Genomic DNA, 17,528 nt, shown 5'->3' on the forward strand with positions numbered 1-17,528 from the left:
TAATGTCGAGCTGGAGGACTTCTTACTCCAACTCATGGTAACACTCATTTCACAAAGAATCAGGGAAGTTGAAGGAAGGACTTTTTGCTATGTAGATAGCACCAAAAGACAAGTTAAGCTATTTCGACTTAAGCTACGTAACTGAAGTTACGTATTCCAACTTTAGCCCTTTAGCTTATTCCAACTTTAGCCCTGCTGTGTGGATGTACCCTAAGAGATGTTTGGCAGGGTGGAGAAAGGCCATGAAGATCTGTGGAAGTGCAGTCAAGTAGATTATGTTTGCTGAGATGGAAAAAGGGGGAGCCAGTGGAGGAATATAAGGAGGCATCTAATCAATAGTCTAGGAAAATTATCTTTGCTGCAGCATTTTGAATTGATATGAGAGGCACTGTGTCTGCAATCCAAATACTATGCTATTGCATAAAAAGGAGGGAATGAGATTGACTAGAAACCAACTATAAGCAAACACAAAACTGATAAGTCAATTTCCTTTCCTCAAATTGTGAGAGCTACAAAAAGTAAACTAACATCTTAAATAGTCATAAAAGGAAAATATTAATAATGTATTCTATTAGTACAACACTAGGAAGGAAACGCATGCTTTTTTAAATCACTGCTATATCAGAGAGAAAAATGGCTCAGCCCCCTAGGTAGTTGCACACATCACTCCATGTAAATGAATAGGAGTTATGTACATGTCTGTAACTAAAAGCTAATCAGACTTAACTTGCCATTTTCTCTAAAATCTCAGTGAGCAAAGACAATGCATGTTCTCCTTGGAGCTAGATTTTGGAGAGACTAAAATATTGCTTCTAAGGAGAATTATTTATATCTAATCTGCATCTTTCAAAATGTAAAGCAGAGCACTCTGTTACTGACCACACAACTGCATGCATTTCTGGCCTCAAGCACTAATGGATTCTGGGTATGAGATTTTTCAGAGGGAGGGAGGATTTTTCCTCTCTATTTTATGTATTAATTTATTTATTGGATAGCCCTGAATCAACACTTTGTATCCAGACACTCAAAAATGTTGGTATGGTTCTTACTTACATCTGAGAGTTGTGTTTAAAAGGTATTTTTAATGTAAACAGCTTGAAGGAGTACAAATCAAAATCTGAAAATGGATTATAATGATCAAGTTTACAAAACAGGGGCAATTAGGTGGCAACACTGATATTTACTGTTGCTGAATAACTGGATGTTTTTGCTGAGCTCCAAAGGCAGGCGTTCCTGGGTTATTTTCTCGTTGTGTAGTGTAGGGGCTAGGAAAGATGTTTGCTGAACAGTAGATACAATAAGTTAAGGCAGATCAGAACACAATGGCTCTGCCTGATTAGATCTCGTACTCCCATGATTTTTGTGAAGTTACATTTATGAAGTTAACTTCTGAGAAATCCATTCATAGATTCAGAAACACCTCTCCCCTGTACGCTAATAGGTAGAAGCTATGACGTTATGTAATTATAATTATGTAACTTTGCAACTGCTTTTCAATATATCTACTCCCCCTCTCCTTTGTTGCCCATTGTCTCTTTTCTGCTTCTGAAGTATTTTTGGTAGCCTCCAAAGAACAGTTGTTAGAAAGAACAATTATTTACATCTGTATAGCTAAAAAGCACTCCTGTGGCAGATTCCACTTCTGCTTCCACTAAAAATAATTCCTTATATATTTAAATGGGGAGAAGTATATACCTTATCCCAGTATGCAACACACAGCTTACAAGATCTTGTGAGGAAGATCCCCTTCAACAACATCGGCATAGCTGCTACACAGCTGACAAGACCCTGGGCAGAAATTACTTTAGGAACCCGCTTGGAAAGCCATCTGAGTGTTCCAAAATATATCAGACACACAGAGTGATGAGTTTGTCAGGCTCAAACATCTTCAGCTGCTCTAGGCACTATATTGGTGGGGTGGAGAAAAAGCAGTTATCCAAATCCTTCCAGCCCAACTTAACTTGTTTCTGAGGGCAAGGGAATCTTGTGCATCCTTGAAACTCTCTGGTCTTTCCCCTATAAACTTCTCCATCCCTGAGTGAGTGGGAACAGAAAACCAGGACTCATCAGAAAGGAAAAATGTACAACTCATTTCTAAAATGGATGATGGTCTCCTAGAACATAGTGACACTGGAAAGGATTTAGGGGTAACATCGGATAAACAGGATTATAGTAGATTACCTACAGCGTAGTCTGTAGGTAAGCAGGCTCAGATGTTCCTTGGATGTATACGTAGACGAATACTAAGCAGGAGTAGGGAGGAGGTATTACCTCTGTAGACAGCGTTAGTTAGGGTATGTCTACACAGCAACATTCTTTTGAATAACTAGCGTTATTCTGAAATAACTAAGTCCATGTCTACACAGCAGGCAGTTATTTTGAAATAATGTCAAAATACTGTCAAGCTGGAGAACGTCTGAGGGTACATCTGCACTAGCCCCCTAGTTCGAAGTAGGGAGGCTAATGAGGGCAACCGAAATTGCAAATGAAGTGTGGAATTTAAATATCCCGCGCTTCATTAGCATGTTCCCGGGCGCCATTTTGGAAACTGACTAGCCAGGCATAACTGCCCTTGTCTACATGCGGCAGTGAAACGGGAGTTCGAAGTAAACCCCTTAACTCGAATTAGCTGTTAAACCTCATTCCACGAGGAGTAACAGCTAATTTGAGTTAGGGGTTTACTTCAAACTCCCGTTTCACTGCCACATGTAGACACGGGCAGTTATTCCGGGCTAGTCAGTTTCCAAAATGGCGACCGCCCAGGAACATGCTAATGAAACGCGGAATATTTAAATTCCGCACTTCATTTTCAATTTCGGTTGCCCTCATTAACCTCCCTACTTCGAACTAGGGAGCTAGTGTAGATGTACCCTCAGAGGTAAAACAAGGATTAGAAGATGAAACTAGACAAATCCAGACTAGAACCTTGGAGCAAATTTTAACAGTGAAAATAAGTATTGGAACAAATTTACCAAGAAACATGGTGGACTTTCCTTTGCATGAAATATTTAAGGCAAACTGGATCCCCTTCTAAAAAAAGATATGCTAACTCAAATGGAATTTATGGGCTTAATGAAGGAATTACTAAGGTACTAAGGCCTATGTTATAGAGGAGGTAAAATGGGATGGTTGTAATGGTCCCTTCTGGCATTCAAATACATAAAAAACCAAAACAAAACCTGGTTGAGGGAGCAGTGAACTCAAGTATATGAGTTTCCTATGCCTCAGTGTAGCACCTTATATCTTGCCATTGGAGTATCTGGGGAATCATTCTTTATACCCATCTGTACTGGCCCCATTTTCCTGAGAATTTGCTAATATGGTAGAGAGATGGCTTGCAAAGATGTGAAATTGAATATGGCCCTTTTGGTTATGTGCAATTAAATATGGCTCATTAAATCTCATAACTAAGGTAGATGGGGAGATAGCTTGCAGAGGGATTCAGATATTGCAGCAGACATGTATTGAGGGACAGGAGTCAGAGTGGATATTCAGAAAGAAACATTGTGGAAGCCAGATTCCCCTCAGCCACTAACAAGGCAGCAACTTGTAATAATCTGATTGTCTGAGGCAGTTCCAAATCAAAATAAAGGCACTATTTAATACTGTAGAATTTAAGACCAGAAGAGACCATTTGATTATCTCCGATCACATCCTGTATATCACAGTCCATTATATTTAACCCACATACCCCTACATTGAGCACAACAAGTTTAGAGCAGGGAACTTAGGCCTAGGGACTGGATGTGGCCCTTGGCTTGCCTGAATCCAGCCCGATGCTCACCCCTGTGCTGTTGCTCCAGCTCCCCTGCTGCCACCCTGAGGGCTTGAGCACATAAAATCTACTAGGCTGCCCCCCATCCCAGGCTCTGGTGTGCAAAGGGAATGTGGGGAGTGTCTTTATCCTTTTCATTCAAGGGCCACACAGAGGTTTTTTCCCCCCACTTTTCACTTGTGTGTGGCCCCAATTGATTATTTTTCTTCTCACTTGATTAGTGGCCCCCGACCCCCCAAAATGTCCTGCACCCCTGCTTTAAACTATAGCATTTCAGTCTTATAACACTAATGTATTGTGGTTCACTTGCAGATGATTGGAAAGACCAAGGTCTCATCAATGTGAGGGAATTGATTAGGAAAATATACACAGATGATCCTAGCCAATTATCTGCACTTCTTGCTGCAGAGCAAGAGGACTTTCCCACTGAGCAAGGTCTTATCTGACCTGGGAGAAAATTCCTTCCTTACTCCACAGAAGGCAATCATTTTGACCATTGAACAAGACTCACTGGCCAAACATTTATAAGTGGTGTTAGAGCAAGGTTGCAGGCACCCATTAGCATTGGGTGAGCTGCTCAGAATGTAGGCCAAAGAGTCTGAAGCCGGGCCAAGTTAAATTGTGAAGTCAGAGTCTGTTACCAAATTGAGAGTGCCAGGTGAGAATCAGGGTCAGGCCAAGCCAGGTTCTTGCACCAGGGTCAGCAAAGGTACTAAACTATAAGGCTACGTCTACACTGGCCCCTTTTCCGGAAGGGGCATGTAAATTTCATGAGTCGTAGTAGGGAAATGCGCGGGGGATTTAAATATCCCCCGCGGCATTTAAATAAAAATGTCCGCCGCTTTTTTCCGGCTTTTAAAAAAGCCGGAAAAGAGCGTCTACACTGGCCCCGATCCTCCGGAAAAAGTGCCCTTTTCCGGAGGATCTTATTCCTACTTCAAAGTAGGAATAAGGCACTTTTTCCGGAGGATCGGGGCCAGTGTAGACGCTCTTTTCCGGCTTTTTTAAAAGCCGGAAAAAAGCGGCGGACATTTTTATTTAAATGCCGCGGGGGATATTTAAATCCCCCGTGCATTTCCCTACTACGACTCATGAAATTTACATGCCCCTTCCGGAAAAGGGGCCAGTGTAGACGTAGCCCTATGGTATATCAAGATCAGCACTGGGAACCAGGCTGAGGACAAGAGCCAGGTCAGGAAAGTTTCAACTAGGAGCAAATTTGGCCTATGGGAAAAGTACACCATAAGTCTGCATTGCTCAAAAAACCTCCTGAAAAGGCTTCCTGGTTTATATGGAGAATGTCAGCCAATCTGGGAATCATGGAGGGCTGTTGCTCATGCCCTTCAGAGTAGGACTTCCTGCAGGACTCAGTTTTTCAGTAGTTCTTGGTGGCAACCCTACCAATGAGGAAACAGCACCCACCTCAAGACATGCAGTCCTCAATTCTAGGCTGATGGATTCCGACAAGTATTCTCTTGAGCTCCCCAAGGCACTGTCTACACTGTCTTGTGTCCATCTCCAGCTGTGGCCAATCTCTGATGCTTCTGAGAAAAAAAGTCAACCCTCTTTACCACACACATAGAAATCCCCTAGAACACAGCGACTATGCACCAGGAGAAATATTTTCTTCCTGACCCCTGAAGGTAACCAGCTGATGCTCTGAGGTGTAAGATTTTATTGTCATTGATTAAATCTGCAACTGTGAGTTTAAGAAGAATGTCATCCCTTTCTCCTCCTGGTACACAAAAGAAGGTAACAAACATGGTGACTCATAGATTCCAAGGTGGGAAGGGGCCATCATGACCCCTACTATCTAACAGTCTGCATGCACAGGCTTCAGAACTTCTCCCAGAAGCTGAGGAAAGCATATTTTAGAAAGAGATCTAATCTCATCTTTGCTGTAACAGCTCTGGCTGTAAAAGAAGTACTTTCTGTCATTTCTTTTATTCTTGTTCTACGGAGGTGTTTAAGCACTAGCAGGTATTCAGTTCTGCAAATGTGTTACTGGAACTATTTCACTGAATAGTTTCTATTGTTAATGGAGTTTCTGAATTTTACACTGAGAGTTTAGTGACAGTGTTCTGTGTTTAATCTTATCATGTTTGTGCTGTTTCTGTCTCTGAAGTCTTGTTAAAGGGAAGGTTAGATTGGATGCATTTATTACATTACACTGAATTTTGCTTTGCAAATTGCTTTTACTCCATCAATGGAAGTACATAATCTTTACCTCAGTGAATTACGCAAACTTTGCAAATGCTCTGTTTGCATAATGAGCTACCATCATCTCAGACTTCTGCCTTTAATACTGAACTGAAGCTTCCTTGCTTATTTCTTTATTACCCTGTTTATTTTTATAGTATAAAAACACTGAAATGCTAACTTCTCTATGTAGTATCTTCAGTGACTGAAAGTGCCCTTGACTTTCAGGAGGCACAAAGAAAGTTCTTTTCCTTAAAGTGGCCCTAAGCAAGCCCTTTGGATTATCTATTTAATGACATTATTTCCAGTGTGAACACAACACTGTGTAAAAAGGACACATTGGGTACATCTAGACTACAGGCTTTTGTTGACAGAGGCTGTGTCGACAGATACTACATCCAGTTCTGTCGACAAAGCAAGCCGCTTTGTTGACATGAGAGTGTAGACGCAAAGGACAGTGTAGATGCAATAACACCTTCTGTCAACAGAATTCTGTCGACAAAAGGCATTATTCCTCGTAGAATGAGGTTTACCGCTGTCAACAAAACTGCCGAGTTCTGTTGATGTTATGTCAACAGAACTCAGCAGTTGTGTATGCAGGTATAGTTTTGTAGATAAAAGGCCACTTTTGTCGACAAAACCCTGTAGTCTAGACACACCCACTGTATTTGGTTTAAAGCTAATGTTTTAACTTCAGCAAGCTACAAATATTTAAAGGGACAGTTCCTGAGCTGGCATTAATCTGTGAGAGTCCATTGACATGAGCATTTATTTTAAAAATGGAGCTATGTTGATTATACTTCTTGAATATCCTCAAATTAATACCTAGAGAATTTTACTGGAAAAAAAAGTTTCAGAGCTCTCATTACCATCATCTCCTTGTCATTTAACTTAAGTTGTCATTGAGGCATCTCAAAAGATTCCAAAAAGAAAAGATGGAAAATATCCTGTGTTGTTTTACACTAGAGAATATTTGATTTCAGCATCATTTTCAGAGGAAAATATTTCTTTGCTTACATCTCTTTCATACCCTCCACAGCAACAGACCCTAGAGTTCATAGGGCCTCAAAGCAAAGATAAATCCTCTAGGAGATATGTGCACTGAGTGATTGAGTTTCAAACTAATGAAATATCGAGAGAGGTTTTCCCAGTAATAAAATGCCACCTGTCACTGCTTTTTTCCTTCTCCAAGAGAACACAGAGAAAACATGTTTATTCTTAAAGATGCTTCCTTTGAGGCCAATTATTAACCTTTATTCCACCTTAAAAACCAACTTACAAATTTGTTAGTAAATTATGAGGCAATACAGTACGTTTGCAACTTATCCAAATGGCCAAACAACTTTACTTTTTTGGCCTATCCAGAGGTCCTCAAAGGACTGAATTCAGAAACTGGGTTTATTGAAATACTTGTTGGAACATCACCCAAAAGGAACTGAATGCATGCGCACAAAAGTCATTCTGCCGCTCTACTCTGCACTAGTTAGGCCTCAGCTGGAGTACTGTGTCCAGTTCTGGGAGCCACATTTCAAGGAAGATGTGGAGAAATTGGAAAGGGTACAGAGAGGAGTGACAAGAATGATTAAAGGTCTAGAGAACATGACCTATGAAGCCAGGCTTCATGAACTGGGCTTGTTTAGTTTGGAAAGAAGAAGATTAAAGGGGGGACATGATAGCGGTTTTCAAATATCTAAAAGGGTATCACAAGGAGGAAGGAGAAAATTTGTTCCTCTTGGTTTCTGAGGACAGGACAAGGAGTAATGGGCTTAAAGTGCAGCAAGGGAGGTTTAGATTGGACATTAGGAAAAAATTCCTAACTGTCAGGGTGGTCAAATATTGGAATAAATTGCCAAGGGAGGTGGTGGAATCTCCCTCTCTGGAGATATTTAAGAACAGGTTAGATAGACATCTGTCAGGGATGGTGTAGATGGAGCTTGGTCCTGCCTTGAGGGCGGGGGGCTGGACTCGATGACCTCTCGAGGTCCCTTCCAGTCCTATGATTCTATGAAAAGTTTCTCCCATAGTTATTATTAACAATAATAATAATAATAGTGGCCAATTTATTAATTTGGGATGCCCTCTGTACCCCTTTCTTGATGAAGTAAGTGACTTCTAAGATGGAAGAATCAGATAAAAAAGGAGCTCTTGCTCATCTCCATAGTCATATCACAAATGGCAACTTACACAGCACCTCTGTGATACAGGCTGTCATCAGAGAGAGACGTCCATTTGTGATGGGGAGTTACTACTTTTCATAATACAGGTTGGACCTATCTGGTCTGGCACCCTCAAGACCTGGTCAGTCCTGGATGATGGATTTTGCCGGCCAGGGGAGGTCATTTCTGGACCCCTGCTACCAGCCCCTCCAGCCTTAGCCCAACCTACAGCCTCCCGGCCAGCTCCCCACTTTTGCTGGCCCCCGCTGTCCTACCGAGCAGCCCTGCTGCTTCTGTGCATATCAGGCAGCATCTGCAGTACTCGGCAGCCCCGCTGCCTCTGTCCATGCCTATTCCTACTTTCGGACCGGGCAGCCTCACCGCCCTTCTGGGCGGTCTCACTGCCGTGCATTGTGCTCCCGCTGACCTGCCAGCCTGCAGGGCTCCTAGGTGCTAACTCTTCACTGGGACAATCAAGTCTGGCCACAACTGTGGTCCAGCTGGACCATGTTAAGAGTCCAGCTCTAGTCCCAGTTAAGAGTTTCAACCTGTAATTTAATGCATTTTAAACTATTGTGGTTCTTATTAATATATTATAGTACATGTATGAGTTTCCAGTAATTTCAATCAGCATTTAACCAAAGTTGTTCATAAAAGTTGCTATTTAAATTCAGTGGAATTTGAAAGACCCTGCCTTCCTCTGAGGTATTCTTCCATTTTAATTTTTTGTGCACAGCATATGCTTTTTTTTTGGAAATAACTATATATTTTCAAAGCTGGGATGGTGGTGACATATTGAATATTTAAAACCAGATGTAATGAAATTGTCTTATTGTCTCAGACTCTCAATGGTGTAGTAGTTAAAGTTAACATGGACACTATAGAATGGTGAATCTTACAAAGTCTAGATTTTGGGTTTGCTTTCAGTAACTGCTCAAAAGTTATGTCACTGAGACAAGTTTACCCATCCCAAAGCCTACTTGATTGTAAGCTTTTAATCTATAATTTTAGCTTTTTTCAGCTGAATAGAGTTAATCTAATTTTTTGTGGGACAAAAATATTTTATGTGTATTTATTTGAACATGAGAAAAACACTACTGTGCTTTTGTGCTCGGATACAAATCTTCAGCTGTGATAGTCAGTATTAAGTCCCAGACTGTGGAGAAGTTACTTACATGAGTATACTCAATAGCTATATTGGGGCTGGTAGCATGGGCAGACTTTTCTTTATGTGAGAAGGGTTACATAATTTAACTCTAAGGAATTAGTTCCTTGTCAAGTTCAGATTAATTGGTTGGAACATAAATAAAATATATCATGTTCCTTTCAACTGAAGCATGTAGTGGGGACAGATTTCAAGTCACATGTGTCTAGTGAGCAATAGATTGAAATGGAGCTGAAGCTGGAAAGTAGAATCTGCAGACTAGATAGTAGGAGCTTGGAACCCTCACTGGAAGAGCAGTAACGTGTGCAATAGAAGGAGAGGAATCAGCCGCATGGAAGCCCTCATGCAGGAAAGCATGCAAGAAAATGCTTATGACAGCACTTCAGCATGTGAATAACTTTACACATGTTCTGATGTCCCATTGATTTCAGTAAGAGGGAAACAGGTCTTGTTTTTCTGCATAGCGATGCTTTTTTCAATCAAGGGTGGAGTGTGAGGTGTTCATGCTGTTATCTGGGAGGAGCTAAAGTGGGAGAAAAATGTGTAAATAAACCAAGGAAAATCAATAAATGGAAATCCACCAGACAAAACAAACACAGAAATCAGTGTTGTTTTTTCTGTTGACCAATTTGTCACTTTGTTCAACACACTGAACTAGGTAGATTTAGGAAAATGAGCTAATATGGCGTATTTTAGTTACTGGTGGACAGATTTCTATGTCTCCTAGAAGGTCTTGCCATCACAGCTAACACTAATCTGAGTCCTAGTTGCCAATCTCAGCAGACAGGCTGACAGAAGATCGCACCCTCCCACCCCCCGCAATCTCAAGGGCTTGCTGGGAAAAGAGGGAAGTGGCTCCTTTAAAGGTCTTCCATCCATCGGTGGAAGGGTGATCGGCCAGTGGGACGGGAGAAGGGAGAAAGGCATCATTTAAACTGCTGGGTGGCTCAGTACTATCCCCTTAAACTCTTTTCCCTGAGCACCTGAGGAGGGTAGCTAAACCTGTCCCTCTATCCTCGTCCCCTTCTTGTGCCTGGATTAACAGCTGCTGCAAAGAGGTAGAAGAGCCGTCTGTCATGTGCAGAAATGCTAGTTGTTCCATAGAGGGGTTGGTTCCCTAATAAGCCAGAAGTGGAAGCAGACTAGGGGAAGGCTTCCCTGAAGGAAACTGGAGACTAAAGCGGGAGAGCGCCTGACGTCTGATGAAGAGAGAAGTCAATCCCGATTTCCCAGCCCCTTCACCCTGACAGTCTGGGGACTAAGATGTGGAGAGGTGGGAAGCTAATTGCAGCTCTCCACCAACTGGAGGAAGGAATTATGACCTGTGCTAAACAGGTATTGGATATAGAGTTCCTAGATTAATTAAGTTAATAATTAATTAAACCACATCCCTTGTATCTTGTCTTTCTTCTCACCTATCTGAGACAACGGACATGGGGACAAACACTCTTGCCAATGGAGATGGGCTGACCAGCTCAAGATGAAAGCACACTGAAGGGGCAAGAAAGCTGCTTGAACTGCCATTGCACAGTCTATACAACTCTTTCACAGATAAATAAATACTTCAGAGTCCAGCTGTTGTCAACATAAGATTTTCCCAAGTGCTAAAATTTATGGTATTCGTCTTTGAAATGAACATTTATCGCAGACAAAGCTAAGATGCTAATTTTTTAAAAAACAACAACACTGATTACAGTTTTCAGCAGTTTTCTTTTTTCACAGCACTTTACCTCTTGACAAGTTTTCATATTTTGTTTTCATCTTGACCAAGTGAGTTAATAGCTATTAAAAAGAAATAGCATGTCTGCTAGATATTTCAACAGTGTGCTAAAGACTGAAAAGAAAAGAACTCTTGGCACCGTGTACATGATCAGGAGTAAAGTATTTTAAGTGTAGGTGGTTGAAAATTGAAAAAATATATATTTGCAAAGATATTTGTGATTAAACAACTCAATTTTCTGCTATTACTGATGTCATTACTATTCACAAATATTGGACAGCTGATTGTCTATGAAATGTCTGTGAATTCTGCAAGTTTCATTATTCAATATACATTATTCACTATTTGCTATTCCTCTTTTTGCAGTTAAGTGTCAATCATCCAGTAAGATAACAGAGATAACACCATGTGACCACACAGCACAAGTGGCTATCATGAATTCTGAAAGTGAACTCGGAGTTAAAAATTTGTTGTTAGCAGTAGGTGAACATTTACAAATATCAAACATATCTGGAATGAACAGGACTAGTTTCACAAAAGTTTAATGAAATATGAAAAATATTTAAAAAACCCAAACAAGTAGAACTCCCCCCACATAGAATCATTATCCAAAATTAATCAGTTTTTTCCTTTACTGAATTCACCTAATTCTAATCTTTGTTCTCAAACATATGAATACATAAAAATGGCTAAACAATACTTGAAGTACTTTCCTGAAAAAGCCAGCTGGTGTCCTGTAAAACAAACAAATGTTCCTCTGGCCATCCCTGGTGCATTCTCAGTAAGTTCTTCTTTTCCCAGGTTTTGGATGCTAAGGTAATTTAATCATGCTCACGTTGCATCAGATGCAAGAGACTGCTTTGTTGACTTGTCCAAACAAACACTTTTATTCTACAATGAATCAGAACAATTCTAGATATAAGTTGTTTGGTTCCTATGCCAAACTAAAGAGGCTATAGCACTGTGCTCAACTACGTTAGAACCATTGCCACCTGATTTAGTGAATTGATTTATATCCCATGAGGCTGATATTTTTGCAGCCTTTCCATTGATACTCTCACCAAAGTTGTGCTGTTCCATTTGTAAGCTTTAGGAACCATTTGGCTGCTTGTACTCTCTCTTTTTCCTGAGACTGAACACATCACCACTGCAGTGAGCCAACCCCCCTCCAAGCTCAGGCTTCAAAGGCTGCTTTTGATCCCTAAATTTGTTTTCCATAAAGCTGCCCAAACCACCCTGAAGTCCAAAGAATTTGTTCCCTTTGGTGTACTGACCTTCATTATGGGATAAGTTCTGTGTCAACATTCAGCTGATCAACATGGTTTTCATGGGGGCACTTGGAGCTGATGAATGAATTTGTTTTTCCTCTGGGATCTTTGGGCTCAGATGGAAATTGTCAGATGAATTCAGTGTATGCATTTCCACAGTACAAGCATTTTGTATGATTTGGCACAACTTCTCAGCAGGATTATGCATCAGCACTCAGTAATGGTACAACAGTTATATTTGGAGTGAGATGTTCTGGCAGAACTGTGTGGGAAAGAACATGGTTCCATGGGTGTTCACTGAACAGTACTATGAGTCTTACATTCACGAGAAACCCTAGCAATATTTTTTACATTCAAAACACCACCCACAAAATTTAAAATCCCCCCACAGTTCTTCCCTTATTTTTAACAGTAACTGTTAAAAATGCCATCACTGTAGGAAGGTTTGCAAGTGTTTTTCAAAGCATTACTTATGATTTTTAGAAGATGCAGTTAGAAGATGCAGTTATGAATAATCTCACCTACAAGTAGCTCCCTAAAATACAGAACAATTGTGCAGAACTATTATTAAATTTACATCGTCTCTCTATTTACTCACTATACAGACTTTCCTTCTGACCAGCTGAGCACATTTTATGTTTATGTTAGAACCAAATTTCAAGATTTATATTAGAATGATTTCAAATGTTCAATAAACCTACTCACCATCTGCATTTGGCAAAACTCATTGACATCAGTCTGTGTTGCTTAGCAATAAATACGTGTGCTATGACTCCAGTCACAAAGAGTGTTCATTACTTTGTAATTCAGCCATTTTACACAGTCTTGAAGTCCTAAAACTCCCTTATTTACTCTGGTCTTGGCTGGAAGGGAATGGAACAAGAAGAAATAGATGTCTGGAATGAGAAGAAAAGAGTTAAGGTCAAAAAAGGGAAAAGAATCTGTAGTAGATTCACAAGCTCAATAAACGGGGAGAAGCTGTCCAAAAGAAAGCAGCGTGGCTCTACTGTTACGAAATATAAAAGCAGATTGGTAGTGATGCTTAAACAGCTTGATAGACATCAATCTTAAAACACTATTAGAATGCATATTTTGTAACGGCATCAATTGTTGTATTGTAGGCATGAATTTTTAAAATGTGCTAATACAGGCAATTTACCAGCAAATGTATCTGATGCAATAATAATGTGTTCATGCTTATATTCAGCTTGTGGGCAGTTGGAAGGCTTATGCAGAATTCTGTGATAATTGCCCTGTTGCTCATGACTTACTGAGTAAGTCCTCATACTCAGTCTCAGCTAAGAATGGAACTCTTCTGCAAAAGTTTCAGGAAAATCTCTGTAACGATTTTTGAGTTGTGGGAGAGCAGAAAAAACAAAACAACAACAACTGCTGTGTAATTTTAACAGTTTTGTTTCCTCACCAGTCAGAATGGCCACATTTATTTAGGTGCTTAAGTAGGACTTCACGAGGTTAATGTCAGACACCCAAATGTGCAGATTTTTGGATTAAGTTTCCAGAAAGGCAAAAGACACATTAAAATAAGAGGCGAGGAGGCCTGTGGCACCTTATAGACTAACTGAAGTGTAGGAGCATAAGCTTTCGTGGGCAAAGACCCACTTCATCAGATGCATCTGATGAAGTGGGTCTTTGCCCACGAAAGCTTATGCTCCTACACTTCAGTTAGTCTATAAGGTGCCACAGGACTCCTCACCGCTTTTGCAGATTCAGACTAACACGGCTACCCCTCTGATATTAAAATAAGAGAACACTCTAATAGACACATTCTGTTCCATTGGTGAACTAATTGCAGAATATGACAGGGAGTCAACTGAATAGGGATAATTGCTCCAAATATTGCGCTGCTCCCTTTTCCCAGCAAGAATTTATTTATTTATTTTTCATTTTGCTTTCTCTTGGCTACATTTTCACTGGAATTTTTTCATGACACTTTCTCCTAGGCAAAAAGTGGACCCCATAGTATTCCAGTTCAGAACTTTAAAACCCATCTTCAAGTGGCTTTGATATGAGGCAAAATAAAAATCAACCTGATTTGATTATACCACCAGCATACCATGGGTTTGCTACAAAATCTGTCTAGGAACCAGTTGGTGAAATTCTATGATCTGTGCTAGGCAGGAGATCAGAGTAGATAATTACACAATCCTCTTTAGCCTTCAAAGCCACAACAGTATTAAAGAATGCTGAAAACGGGCCATCTCAAAAACATTAATGAGCCAAGAGGTTGTAGCGAGCAGCTCTGTAGGGTGAGACTGACACCTTGCAACTCTCCATGAATAAGTGAGGATGTGTAGCTAGTTGCCAACCCTACAGGATTGCCTGGGAGTCTCCCGGAATGAAAGAGTGATCCGCAATTAAAGATTGCCATTTGATGAACCCTCCAGGAATAAGTCCAGCTAAAACTGGCACTCCTGGGGGATGGTTCAGCAGCAGGACAGGGAATCTTTCTGGGACAAATGGAACCTCAGTGTTCCTCTTGCTGTAAAATAAGTTATACCAACTGCTGTCCTGGTATAGCTTTCTTTCCCCTTCATGCTGACTCAGCTGTGTTGGCTTTGCTCCTTAGCATCCTAGCCAAGGTTATAGGGAACATGGAAGGTCTTTACACTGCCTTTATTTTCCTTCCCAAATATTCAGCAAGGCTCACAGCTGAGCTCCAGCCTCTCTCTCAGCACAGTCTTGGGCAAGTAAGGTCACTGCATGTATATTTTATCATGATCACTACATTCGGTGTCAAGAAAAATACACAGGAGGCCTCTTTAGGGGTTAGCTGTGCACTAGGCAGGTTGCACCTATTCAGCAAATATTTGCAGCACTCACTGAGTCAGTTAAAGCAAGAGGCCATATGCTGCCTGCTCTAATAACACCAAGTCAAACAGGAAAGAGATAATGCAAAAGGAGGTAGCAAGTAAATGGGATTGTAGGTGGAGATTAAATATACATGTCCTTTTTATGCCTATTCTGCCAGACAATTCAGTGTAAATTAAAATTCATAATTCTTCCAGTGACTCAAACAAGAATCAGATGCAACAATATACAGTAATAGCAGCATAGGGAAAATATTAGGCTTCCGTTTAGGTATGGATGACAGTTAGGATCAATGTTCTCAATTCTGATTTTTATTTCCTTATTCTGGTAAAACTTCTTTACAGTTAAAACAAGAGTAAAAGCAGTTCATGTTATATGGTTATTTCCCCCAAAATTTGGGCTAGAATGTAAACCGCAACCACCACAAGTAGGGACGTTAGATAGCATGTAATTGAATAGTCATGTAACTCCATCAAATTTTAGCAGTTACATAACTATTCAATAGTCTCCGGGGACGGGACTGGCAGCAAGTGCACTCTGGCCCCACTCCCAGGGAGCCACCTGCCATCCTATGCTGCTTCCTCTGTCAGAAGCAGGAAAGTGGGATGGCAGGCAGGAGCTGGTCTGCGAGGGGAGCCAGTTTAAAAAAACTAGCTCCCCATGCAGACTGGCTCCTGCCATGTAGCCCTGTGCTGCTGCCTCTGATACAGAGGCAGGAGCTCAGGATGGCAGCATCACCTGTCCGCAGGGAGCTTGGCTTGCCCACAGACTGGGTCTGCTTCTGTGGAGCAGCCTCTGTCCATGGTGGGCCTAGACTCGCCGTGAACAGAGGCTGCTCTGTGGGATGCTGGAGCAGTCTGTCCACGGAGAGCTCGGACCCACTGCAGACAGAGGCTGCTTCACAGCATCCTCTCCTGTCCTCTCCCCACCCGCTGCTGCCTCTCAGAGGCAGTGGGGGTATGTGTGGAAGAGGCAGTTTCATGGAGTGTATGCTCTGGGGAGTCTGCTTTTAAATGGGCTTCCCCCAGCACTGGCTCCTGCACCCCATCACTGCCTCTGTAGGAAACAGCATCAGAGGCAGCAGTGTAGGGGTTGGGAGGATGGGCAGATCTGGTGCTTGTGGGAAGCCACCTCCCCACGGGCACCAGCTCCTGCCTCCCCCCTTTCTGCCTCAGGTGATCCATCTGACAGCTAAGCACCTCAACATGTCATGCTATGGCATTAAGCTTAATTCCCTTTTAAAATATATACAACCCTGCAAATATTTACTTTATTAGGAGGAGAATATGATACAAATTTTGTATTGTATCTAGAACCCAGCAAATTCATGGATACCTGCTTTATATCTGCAGCCAGCTGCATCCACACATGTGGCCTTACAAAAGGTAGATACTGCACCAAATATATTTATTTAATCAATTTTTTGAAGCACGATATTGTTGAAGGCTATATTCTTCCTGCCCGTCCCTTAGTCAAAGCTTAATCTATGCATCTATGAATCCAATGTATTGAAAATGCAATGGAAAAACACTCAAAATAGACATCTTATAATTAATTTTAACAAACTCAATACTGAACATTTCCAATCCAAATAAAAAAAAACCCAGCCTTAATAGACACAGTTGTTTGTTCTCTCCAGAACAACATAGCATAGAAGAAAGTTAGACAGCGAACAGGGCTTTAGTGAGTGGTGGGATTCATTTGATTCTAAATAAAAAGGGCCCTAACTGCCAGAGGTTTTGGCTGAGAGTGTAATTGATAAAGATGATCTGTATTTGAGGATCACTATGACAGTGATTAAAATGTAAATGGAACACTTAAGGGGAAAGGGAAGGGAAAATTGACAGAAGAGCTCCAATAGATTTGTCAGTTTCAACAACACTTGCCACAGTCAATGAGTATCATCTGCTTAATATGACAGAAACTTTTACAGTAGCATCTCAGCTCAAGTCATTCATTACCAATACAGCTGTTGGGGGTAGCTTTTTAAAGAACAGCATGTTGTTGGTGTCAATTTTGACAGGTCTTTTCTAAAAAAAATTCTTCTAAACTTTTTATCTTTAGCAGCAGTGCTCTGGGAGTTTTGCATTGTATTGTGTCTAGTGAAGTCCCTTCTAGTACTGCTGGTCCTTCCATCATGCCTTCCTCCACATTTGGGTTGTAGACTGTTCACACGCTTTATTCTTTTGCAGCTCCCCTTCTTTTGTGGAACATGCTCCTTATTCTTGTGTGCCAAACACCCACCCTAACTTCATTCAAATTCCTCTTAAAATGCTCCTTTGTAAAAATCAATAACCCACCCAGGAACTAAGTACCTCACCCAAGAGTTTTAAAACCAAATTCCACATCCATGAAATCTGACCATTATACTGGTTTATTAGAGTAGCTCAATTGGCTCTGACACTGAGCACCCAAC

At 41.1% G+C, this 17,528-nt stretch overlaps 1 long non-coding RNA gene across 2 annotated transcripts in view; it reads right to left on the bottom strand.

Annotated features, from left to right (window-relative positions):
- The window catches only part of LOC106732617 (uncharacterized), a 146,323-nt gene that overhangs the window by 115,278 nt on the left and 13,517 nt on the right, over positions 1 to 17,528 (bottom strand). For both annotated transcript variants that reach the window (XR_012902576.1, XR_012902577.1), the window contains exons 2-3: positions 12,989 to 13,179; positions 12,290 to 12,545 (exon numbers count right to left, since the gene is read on the bottom strand). This is a non-coding gene — a long non-coding RNA (uncharacterized LOC106732617). The remainder of the gene's footprint in view (positions 1 to 12,289; positions 12,546 to 12,988; positions 13,180 to 17,528) is intronic.

The sequence above is a fragment of the Pelodiscus sinensis genome, chromosome 3 (genome assembly GCF_049634645.1).
Source record: "Pelodiscus sinensis isolate JC-2024 chromosome 3, ASM4963464v1, whole genome shotgun sequence".
Classification (NCBI taxonomy): Eukaryota; Metazoa; Chordata; order Testudines; family Trionychidae; genus Pelodiscus; species Pelodiscus sinensis.